We start from the raw sequence: 10,317 nt of genomic DNA, 5'->3' as shown, positions 1-10,317 counted from the left end.
CACACACACACACACACACACACACACACACACACACACACAAATTTTCATTTTGCTTCCGGATAGGAAACAGGAGCCATCCTGCGTGCACAGAGCAGCAGCTAACCCATTATCAGCACGTGGAGGAAAAGACAAACAAGCAAACGCGCTGCACACAGAAAGACAGGTGCTGATTCTGAGGACAGACAGGAAGGACATCTGCAGCACCTGAAACACCAGCCATCATTGATAACACGTTCAATAAAACACCACCACGTAAGTTGTAATAAGCCCACACATGTTCCACCTGTATATTTAGGATTACCTTCTTTTGAATGTTCATAGAAGGTCATGATGCTATAAACATATTTAGAGAAAACAAAAACCTCCTATTCCTACCAAACCCATCTGAAAAATCAGTGTAAAAGCATTTCACATTGTGGTTTGAAGAATATTTGTTATGTGTGTACTAATCATGTCTCTTGGAGCATACAAAGGCCCACCATCCTAAGGAAGTTCAGTTTTTACATGCTCCATAAACACCACTGTGTTTCCATAACATGCAGTAAGTTTGAGTACATACTGCTCATCATAACTAGAAGCAGGGCACAGGCTGAGGCGACTGAGGTCAGATCATGCAACACCTCCACACCTTTGATGACAGTGCCAATGAGTTCAGGTAGCTCCTGCAGTGTTTCTCCCATGGTGGCAGGACTGTATGTATTGAAGAGGGACAGCTCAAGATGTGACCAACAAACATAAATAAAGGAGAGCACAGCACCAAGGCAACCATCCACAGTGCCATCATGGATTATTTACAATGTTCATAAAAAAAAATACATCCTTTGTGATTAAATGTAAGTTTAGCTTAATTAAGATCACCAAAAAAATCTAACCAATATTGTGACTTGTGTTTTGTGGTTTTTGAAAGGGCCACCGTACATATTCCGTACATATTGGGTGAGAGGGGCAGACTGTTGTTGACTAGAGTTGGGCGGTATCCAAATTTTGATACCATCAAACCTTCCCCACATTTTCCCGGGGTATACGGTATTACCACAGGGCAGCATGACATGCGTGCAGTTCAGATGATCAACGCTCACGCTAAGAAGCACCAATCCTAACTTGTCCTAATCCTAACATACCAGACTGACGGTGAGAAACTCAGCTAAAAGCCTCTACCAAGCATTGCCACCCAAACAAAACATAATTCATACCCCAAGAAATTATGTGCATGTAACGAAAACACGAAAATAGCACACATCAAAGGTATCGCATCTGCTGATTTCACCACTTCATGCAAACCACAAAAGCCCAGTATCATATGAAAGCAGATAGTCTGATGATCACGAAGATGTCTGCCTCCACACTGTGCGACGAAAACTCAGCGAGCTAGCAGCCAAAGAGTAGCAGAGAAAAACTTTGCTAAATCATACAGTATGTCCTATCTTTGCTGTTTTGTGGTCAAAAGTTATATTCCAGCTCAAAAAAACGCTGCTAATGACTCTGCATTAATTTGAGATCAATCATGAAGGTCCTGGTTGTTTACATAAAAAGGAGAGGGTTTCAAGAGTGGAGGGAGCGCTCTTCATGCAATAACCTATCTCTGGGGTTACTTCCTTCTGGATCCTCATTGGTGTTTCTATGGTGAATGTGGGCGGGTCACTGAGCTATTGACCGGCGTAACCACGCAGTTAGTTTCACTGCTCAGTCTCATGAATGAGCAGAGCGCTCACAGAGGTAAGTGTTATTTTACTGTTTTATTTGCATTTCGTCCTTTTATGAGAGCTAAGAACAATAGCAAGCAGAAAAAAGGCTGAAAGTGTTTTCAGCAGAGGAGTTTCTCTGTGTGCTTGGACAAGATAACAGTACTCTGCCCAGATGCTCCTAAATGAACGCCTCAACATACCTGTGTTAAAACATCTGTAAAACTGCTCAGGTTAATATTTTTTAGCATATACTTTTGCACAGTCATCTTTTTCTCAAGTAAAAATTCAACCAGATACACTAAACAGAGTGAACTTCATTTTTGTTATGTCGATGCTACATTATGTTACGCTGTAATGCTACACATTATGTTAGACCCCTATAGACCTATATGCGCAGCACTTTTTTAATGACGGTAATGAAACTAATACCCTTGCTATTTTTAGATACTGCGGGATACCTTATTACCAGATTGCCGCCCAACCCTATTGTTGACTTGACAAAGGACAATGGTGGAGGCAGATGGCAGATGGCCACCCACCCATAGTCTGGTTCTGCTCGAGGTTTCTGCCTGTTACAAAGGAAGTTTTTCCTCGCCACTGTCGCCAAGTGCTTGCTCATGGGGGAATTGTTGGTTTCTTTGTAGATAAAAGAGCTTGGTCTGTACCAGCTCTATATGGAAAGTGTCCTGAGACAACTTCTGTTGTGATTTGGCGCTATACAAATAAAATTGAATTGAATTGAATTGAATTGAATTGGAAGATGTACTCACATCTTTTACCGAAGTAGAATTTCTTAATTACTGATGTAAATAAGCATATTTAGACATGCAGTATATGAGGCGGACATATGCCTGTATACCTGTCAGATGCTTGCTTTCACTCGGTTCGAATCAGCCGGGTCACACTACTCCTTCATCATCACCATCAGCATCATCATCATCATCAGTGTGTATTTGCGGGCAGCTGCAAACAACAGTCGTGGGCTGACTGGTCACACTGTCCTCTTTGTTCTGCAGAAGAAGAAAAACAGTCACATTTCTGCCAGAGAGAGAGAGAATATAGCCCTGTGCCAGACACACCCACAAACACACACGCACACACACCCACACGGAAACATGCATCTTCAGTAACATATACATAAATGTATCTGAAATGAAACCTAAAAAGAAGCTTTTCATTAATGCTTGTGCACATTTTATGGAACTATTCACTTTTAATCCAGTGCATTTAGCAATTACTCTGAAATACATTATAGCCATACAGTAGCTTACCTATTTCTATTGTCATGACTTCAGGATGTAATTTATAATTTCTTTTAGAGATCGACCGATATCGATTTTTCATGGCCGATACCGATCATGAATAATCAAGTAAAACCGATAGCCGATATTTAGAACCGATATTCATTTGCAGCAAAAATGAAGATTTTGGTGTCAAAATTTAGAGTAACACACCTGGGATTAGAATGAATACAGTATACTGTTTGTTTGTTTTGTGTATACTGAAAAAAAGACCTTAACTTTTTGGTAAAATAACACATACACAAATTAATTGAAATGCCTTTAATTATTTTTAAAACAAAAAGTGCACGGGCCTTCCAGCAGCATTTCTTAAAACTCACTCGAATGAATGAATGAATGAATAAATAAATAAAATAGCTCCCTGAAATTTGAAACATCAACAAAATAAACTGAACTGAAATGTTCTGAAATTTGGGTCTGAGTTAGTACTCTCAATTCAGTAGCACACAGATTGTGGTGCAGAAAGCAGAGCTGCTCAGCGTGCTCTCCTGTTAGGCTGCTTCTCTTCGTCACATAAAGTGCAGAGACTTCACTGAAGACTCGCTCACTTGACTCTCTTATGTCTGTCTATGACTGGCTCCTCGAGGTACAGGTTCAGCATCTTTGATGGAGGTCTTGGCCAATGACTCATCGGTGTGGGGTCCGAGAAGAGAGCTGGACATATCTTCAATATGAGAGGATGTCTTATCTGTCCACTGCCTTTTGGGGTTTCTCTGGTCATCGGGCTCACCCATTTCTACAGCACCCTGCTCTTCCTCGCTGGCCTTTGACAGTGTTGTGTGAGATAAGAATGCATGGTTCTTGTAGCGAGGATCCAGGAGACATGCCAGCACCACAGTTTTCATGTCTTCGAGCTTGGAAAAGTGTTTCATCAAGCTCTCCATCATGGCCTGTCTGAGTGTTCCGATGCCATGTGTTGAGGGTCCTTGATCTTCTTGGAGCAACATCTTCAGAACAGCAAGACAGGGAATGATGCAGGACGCTGATGCATCATTGTGGCTAACCTCCATTGTCACTTGCTCAATTTTGAGTAGAGTATCGACCAAGTTGGACACAATGTCCCACTGGTAAGCAGTGGGACATGCAAATCCTCCGTGTTCACCTGCATAGATGTTCAGAGCATGCTTTTGATCCAGCGCTCTTTGCAGCATGTGGAGTGTTGAGTTCCACCTTGTTGGAACAGCCTGGATTAGAATCTGTTGTGGCAGGCCAAGGTCTTTCTGAATGTCTTTCAAATGCTGCTTGGCAAGAATGAAGTGATGGAAATGGATGGCACACTTCTTTAGTATTGCAATGATATCTGTCACTGCTCTTTGACTTGACAGACCATCATTCACCAAGAGTTGCAAAGAATGTGCTGTGCAGCTTAGGTCTGGAAGTTCAGCGAGCGTCATGCCTTTCACCATATTTGCTCCACTGTCTCGAAGCACAAGTGCTACATGGTCTTTGCTTATTTTCCAGTCCTCAAGCATGCCCAGGAATGTCTTTCTGATGTATTCTCCAGTGTGAGATCCATGCACTGCCTTTGTGTTCAAAACAACCTGCTTTCTGTTCCATTCATTGTCAATGAAGTGGCATGTTAGGCTCATTGATGATTCTGTGGATCCAGACCAGCAGTCTGTGGTGAAGGAGAGTGCATGGCCAGCATTCTTTGGTTGGATCAGAGCCAGACACAAAAGGAGAGACAGGAAGGTAGGATCCTAACAGTTTTAAGAAATGTTGCTGGAAGGCCCCTGCACTTTTTGTTTTAAAAATAATTAAACTTAAAGGCATTTCAATGAAGATTTTGTGTTTGTGTTATTTTACAAAAAGTTAAGGTCTTTTTTTCAGTGTACACAAAACAAACAAACAGTATACTGTATTCATTCTAATCCCAGGTGTGTTACTCTAAATTTTGACACCAAAATTTTCATTTTTGCTGCAAACGAATATCGGTTCTAAATAGCAGCTATTGGTTTCACTTGATTATTAACAATTGGTATCGGCCCTGAAAAATCCATATCGGTCGATCTCTAGTTTAAAGCCAACGTCAGAGACCACTGTGAATGGCTGGTTGTCAGTGATTATCATTTCTGTTACTCGTTTATCCATCACTTTAGATCCGATCTAAAGTGGCGGATGCAGAACGTGACCGATGGGCGGGCGTGGATTAAGTCTGGGCGGGCCTGATCACCACTTCGCCAAAATTGCTAAGGTGTGTCACACATCAAGTATTTGACCAATCACGTGCAGCTTGAACGGAAAAAAAGTCGAGAAAAAAACGAAAACAAAACAAAAAAAAGGCCAAAGCGGCTCGCTCTCTGGCTCCAATCGTTCACTTCAAACCGACACACGACCGACACATCACTATTGTGTTACGCTAGAAAGTGTTCAGCACCTACCTAGGGGGTTTGGGGCTTAATCCCCGATTATTATTATTATTACTATTATTATTAAACTGGGCTGTTAAACATGCAGTTTAAATAGAGTTTGAAGGAAGGAAGAGAAATCGTCTTGTCTTGAACAAAGTGGATGGCTGGAGTGGAGGAAACACGTGAACGCAGTTTATGCACCTTTACTATTAATGGAAAAAAAAAAAAAAGAGTTCATGGCATGCACCTCCATGCCTTGAAAAATGAATTCAATCCACGGTGCTCTTCTGTCGGCTGGGAGCCGATGGAGCGATTTGTGCTCCTCTTTACAGCCAATAACATGTAGCAGAACCGGCCTTTAACTGACCCCTTCTTTCCCTCCTTTTCTGGTGATACTCAAGGGAAATGGAGGTGTAAACCCGCCAACCGATTGAATTATAGACCATCTGGTTTACCTATAATGCAATCTGATTTCGAAGAGAGACAGGAAGTCTGGCTCAGTAAACTACTTTACTAACACACTGAAGAAAGAGAGCCAAAAGGTCAGCGCCTATCTCTAAATCAGGATGTCCCACTCTATGCTAATTACTTCCCCAATAGCCCGAGGACTCCACACAACAAGACTGCCTGAAGAGACAAATGGCAGGCCTCAGAGGAATCCACAAACATCAGCAAATGCTGATGGGTCGTAAACCGGACATCCCTTGAAGCAACTAGTGACTCATGTTTGTGTGCTTTTTCCCAATACCCCAGGATAACCAGACTTTTATGTTAAACTTAACTTTTCATGTTTTCAACTTGCAGAACTTGGGGTACGCATAATATTGATGTTTTTCCCGTATCTCTGACCTGAAGTATGACCAAGTTGTGATTTTAACGGTTTTATAAAAGTTTGTATGAATTGTCACCACAAGACTATACTGCCATCCAGAGTTTCCTAACCGTCAGATTGAATATGCTTGACTTATTTATTTATCGATAAGTAACCGTAATCGTGATAATCATTTTTGACAAATATAATCTGCCTCTCTTTATTCCTACCTTTATTTTTGTATTAGTTATTCATTGCGTTATTATACCTGTTGGGATAAAACTGTACCATGATTATCATTTAATGTTGTCACCCAACCATAGAAAGTGTCTCATGCCTGCTGTGAACAATGTTGAAATGCCATTGAAAATTGGTCATTGAAATTATATGTGATTGACCATAGTGAGAAGCAGATGAGCCCCTCGTATGATTCTTTGATTAGTTCAGCTCCTTGAGGCGATCGCGCGTCACAGACCGTCTCACATGATTCGATGGCCTGCCCTTTCGACACGCCCCGGAGCGATCTTTAAAAACTGCGTGTAGTGCGCGATACAGTCAGTAGATTTTTGGTTTTGTTTTTTTTGTTTTAGTTACGTCTAAGTTTGTGTTAGTTAGTTAGTTTTGTTTTGTAGTTCTTTGTTTTCTTTTTCACGTCTAGTTACCCTCAGCTGAGTTCTTTTCTTTACTTTTATCATAAGTTTTGTACAGTCGTTTTGCTCCTTAAGTTTTCGTCTTCAAGCTACTCCAAGCCATTCCGAGTAGCGTAAATTATCTTCAGAAGACTTATTCTTATAATTTGCCGTAAGCTTCAAAGTTAACTTCCTCTTTAGCCCAACGTTTTGTTTTGTTTTCATTAGTAAATTTTGGCAAGTAATACTAATTTTGTAGCCTTCTTCGACCGGTCATTGAAGAGACTCTTAATTTGTACTATCAGTCTAAAATAATCTGTCACGGACTCAACCGAACCAAACCCTGCGGCCAGCTGTTGATCCTTGGTCCGGTTCACAACCATCCGGAGTAGTCCATCATCTGTAACCGACCGCCGAATCAGTTCCAGAGACGAACATCTGGAACGTCTTCGAGCCAGTTCGGAGCAGAGCACAACGGGACGCCAGCAACCAAGTAGGCACGCTAAGCGGGTTTGAATAAGAGTTGGTCCGTGAGGTTAAGAGTAGGTCAATTCGTCCAAATTCTCTCCATTAATCGTTCATTCCCTTAACTCTGCATTCGCGCCCCCATTATTCCCTTTCGACTGCCTCTCACTATCGGCAATTTATTTACCATTGTGTTGCCATAAGTTTCTTGTGTGTTCTGTCATATCACCTCCCATCTTCTGTGTTATTATTCATGGTACATTACCCATTATCCACAATTCCGCTTAATAAATGATATTTTGATTTAAGTCCTGGTTAGACGGTGTCCTTTTGAACTGAATATCTACGATCCCTGTATCCAGAATTTACACTTCAGGTTATCAGACTGGTTTACTGTTAGTTCATTCGTTAGTATTTATCAGCGTTATAGCAGTTAATTTCTGCAGTCCTTCTTAGCTGAGGAAGGTGGTGCCCCGACATTTTATCAACAAATGCAACATCAAATTAAGGTAGTACACACTACAAACAGAACAACGCCTGGACATGATTCATAACAGTGCTTTCGATAACCTAACAGCGGATCTGTGAGAAGGTGGCGCTGGGTGGAGAGACACCGAGCGCCGAATTCAAACGGCTTGTGTGGAAGCTGTAGGCAGGATGCTTACAGAGATCCGTATCTCACTCAAAAAAGCGCGGACGGTCTTGTTTCACACTTTGTATGTGTGTGGCAGCACCAGAGACCCAAACAAGTGAGTTTTTAATAAAATGGGACATAACTATGAAAATCGTTTTATTTAATTTTTTTTATTTGTATTTCTGACTGGGTGGGCAAGCTGTCAATCTGGGCGGGCATACGCCCGCCCATGCCCACCCGTAGCTCCGCCCCTACGTTGATCTGAAGTTGGCCACTTTTTTTGTTTCTGAAACAGGTCTAGTATACTAGGCTGAGATAAAGTTGTTGTCCCTGCTTGAGATTGAGCCACTGTTGTCGTCCCCAGCTGTGTGCTGTGAAGTTGCATACAACTCACTGTGATGGATCCTACAATGGGACCACAGGTTTGAAGTGTTAAAAGTTTCTGCACTTGTTTCTCCCATGCTGACACTGTTTTTGCAGGTACCACTGACATTGCAGCTGTGTTAGTAAACAAGATAGCAGAAACCTGTGAGTACTTTCAATTTTTCCTCTCATTTGTGTTGTTGTTTTGACGTTATTTAAACACAACTAACCAGTACTGCTAACTAACTGAGCTAACTGAAATGCTATTTTAACCAGTTGCTTTTAGTCAGGGGGCCAAAACTAATATCAAAACTTCGTCACCTGGTCTGTGAACACTGCGTCACTGGTGAAAAGAGCACAGCAACGCCTGCACTTTCTGCGCAGGATGAGGAGAGCCCACCTGCCCCCGCCCATCCTCACTACTCTCTACAGAAGCACCACAGAGAGCATCCTGACCAGCTGCATCTCTGTGTGGTGTGGAGGCTGCAGTGCTGCTGAATGGAAGAATGTGAGGAGAGCGGTGAGGACAGCAGAGAAAATCATTGGGACTTCTCTACCCTCCATTCAGGACATTGCACCTAAACACTGCATGTCCCGTGCCATTAACATTATCAGGGACTCTTCACATCCCCACCATGGTCACCATGGTCTGCCCTGCTGGCCTCTGGAAAGAGGTTTGCAGCATTCGGTGCAGGACCACCAGGTTCTGCAACAGCTTTTTCCCTCAGGCCATCAGACTGCTGAACGCTAAATGAGCATCTTTTGCATCACAGTTGTCACCTCAGGTAATTCTCTCATATGTACTTTAAACTTGCTTAATTGTATATCCATGCTGCTTGTTTTTCTGTTTTTTACTTACCACAATCCCTGCTGCTATTCTTTAACTTAACCTATATTCTACTGTTTATTGTATACTCTGTTTATTTCACATTCTGTTTATTTATATATACTTGCCTATGTTTTGTGCAGATGTGTAATGGAAATATTATGTTCAACCCAAGTCCAATAATTTCATATCTTAATTGCAGATAGGTGGAGCATTATAATGATCTTAGCTGTGTTTCCTCCCCTCCTGATTCTACCAGAAGGCTTACCAAAGCAAAAAAAAAAAAAAAGTATATGTACCCAAAATATATGTCTATATATCCTAACAAAGCATAGAAGGGGAGTATAAATAACGTCAAAACATCGACATTGGAAGTCCACACAGGTTTCTGCCATCTTGTTCACTAACACAGGGCTGCAAAGTCAGTGGGTTTATGTCCAAACAAATACATCACAATATAGCAAGGTGGTGCATGACAGAGTTGTAAAATAAATAAATAAACAGCAAAAGGTCCAAGTAAACAATGCCACTCGCTGGATTCGAACCTGCAAGCTAAAAGAACACTGATTACAGAGCAGGAGTGTAAATGACTGTTGATCAGTTCATCAGTTTTTGTAAGCCTTTGTTTTGTTAGTGTTAAAATAACCGTTCCCTCCATGTTTTTTTTTTTTGAAGGTGTATTTTAATGTTACAAGCTCTTATTTTGGTGCCTTTCCGGCGGCACAGGAAGTGTACAGCTAAGAAGCGTCACTTGACATGAGGGAGACGTATCCATAAAGTACGAAAAATCATACGGGAAGAGGAAAAACGGATTACTTGGTGTTGCTGTCCAATGCAAAGGAGATGTATAAAAGTCATAAGTGCCTAGCTGGAATGGGAACAAGCTCTTACGGTGTTTCATGAAGAAAGGAGTGAAGGACAGAAAAGTACATTTGTGTTCAAAACAAGGCTGACGGCTGAACATAAATAAATGCTTTGTGAAACATCAGTACGCTTCACCATTGTCTGGCTGGGGTTTGCTACAAGGAGCTCTAACCACTGCACCACTTCCTGCTTCATTCCTCAGTGGCTACAGCAGTCAGAATCAACAATGACATAGAAGCATTAACCACAAAAAGAAATAAATAAACGATGCATGGAAGAGGAATTTAAAATAATGATGAAGTTAATTTATGGGATATATTCCTGCCTATCATCCAAAATATTTACCTATGAGAAACTACAAGGTAAGTTAAGACAAACTTTGCCA

This window comes from Chaetodon trifascialis, chromosome 22 (genome assembly GCF_039877785.1).
Source record: "Chaetodon trifascialis isolate fChaTrf1 chromosome 22, fChaTrf1.hap1, whole genome shotgun sequence".
Classification (NCBI taxonomy): Eukaryota; Metazoa; Chordata; class Actinopteri; order Chaetodontiformes; family Chaetodontidae; genus Chaetodon; species Chaetodon trifascialis.
Note: the sequence above shows the minus strand (reverse complement) of the source record.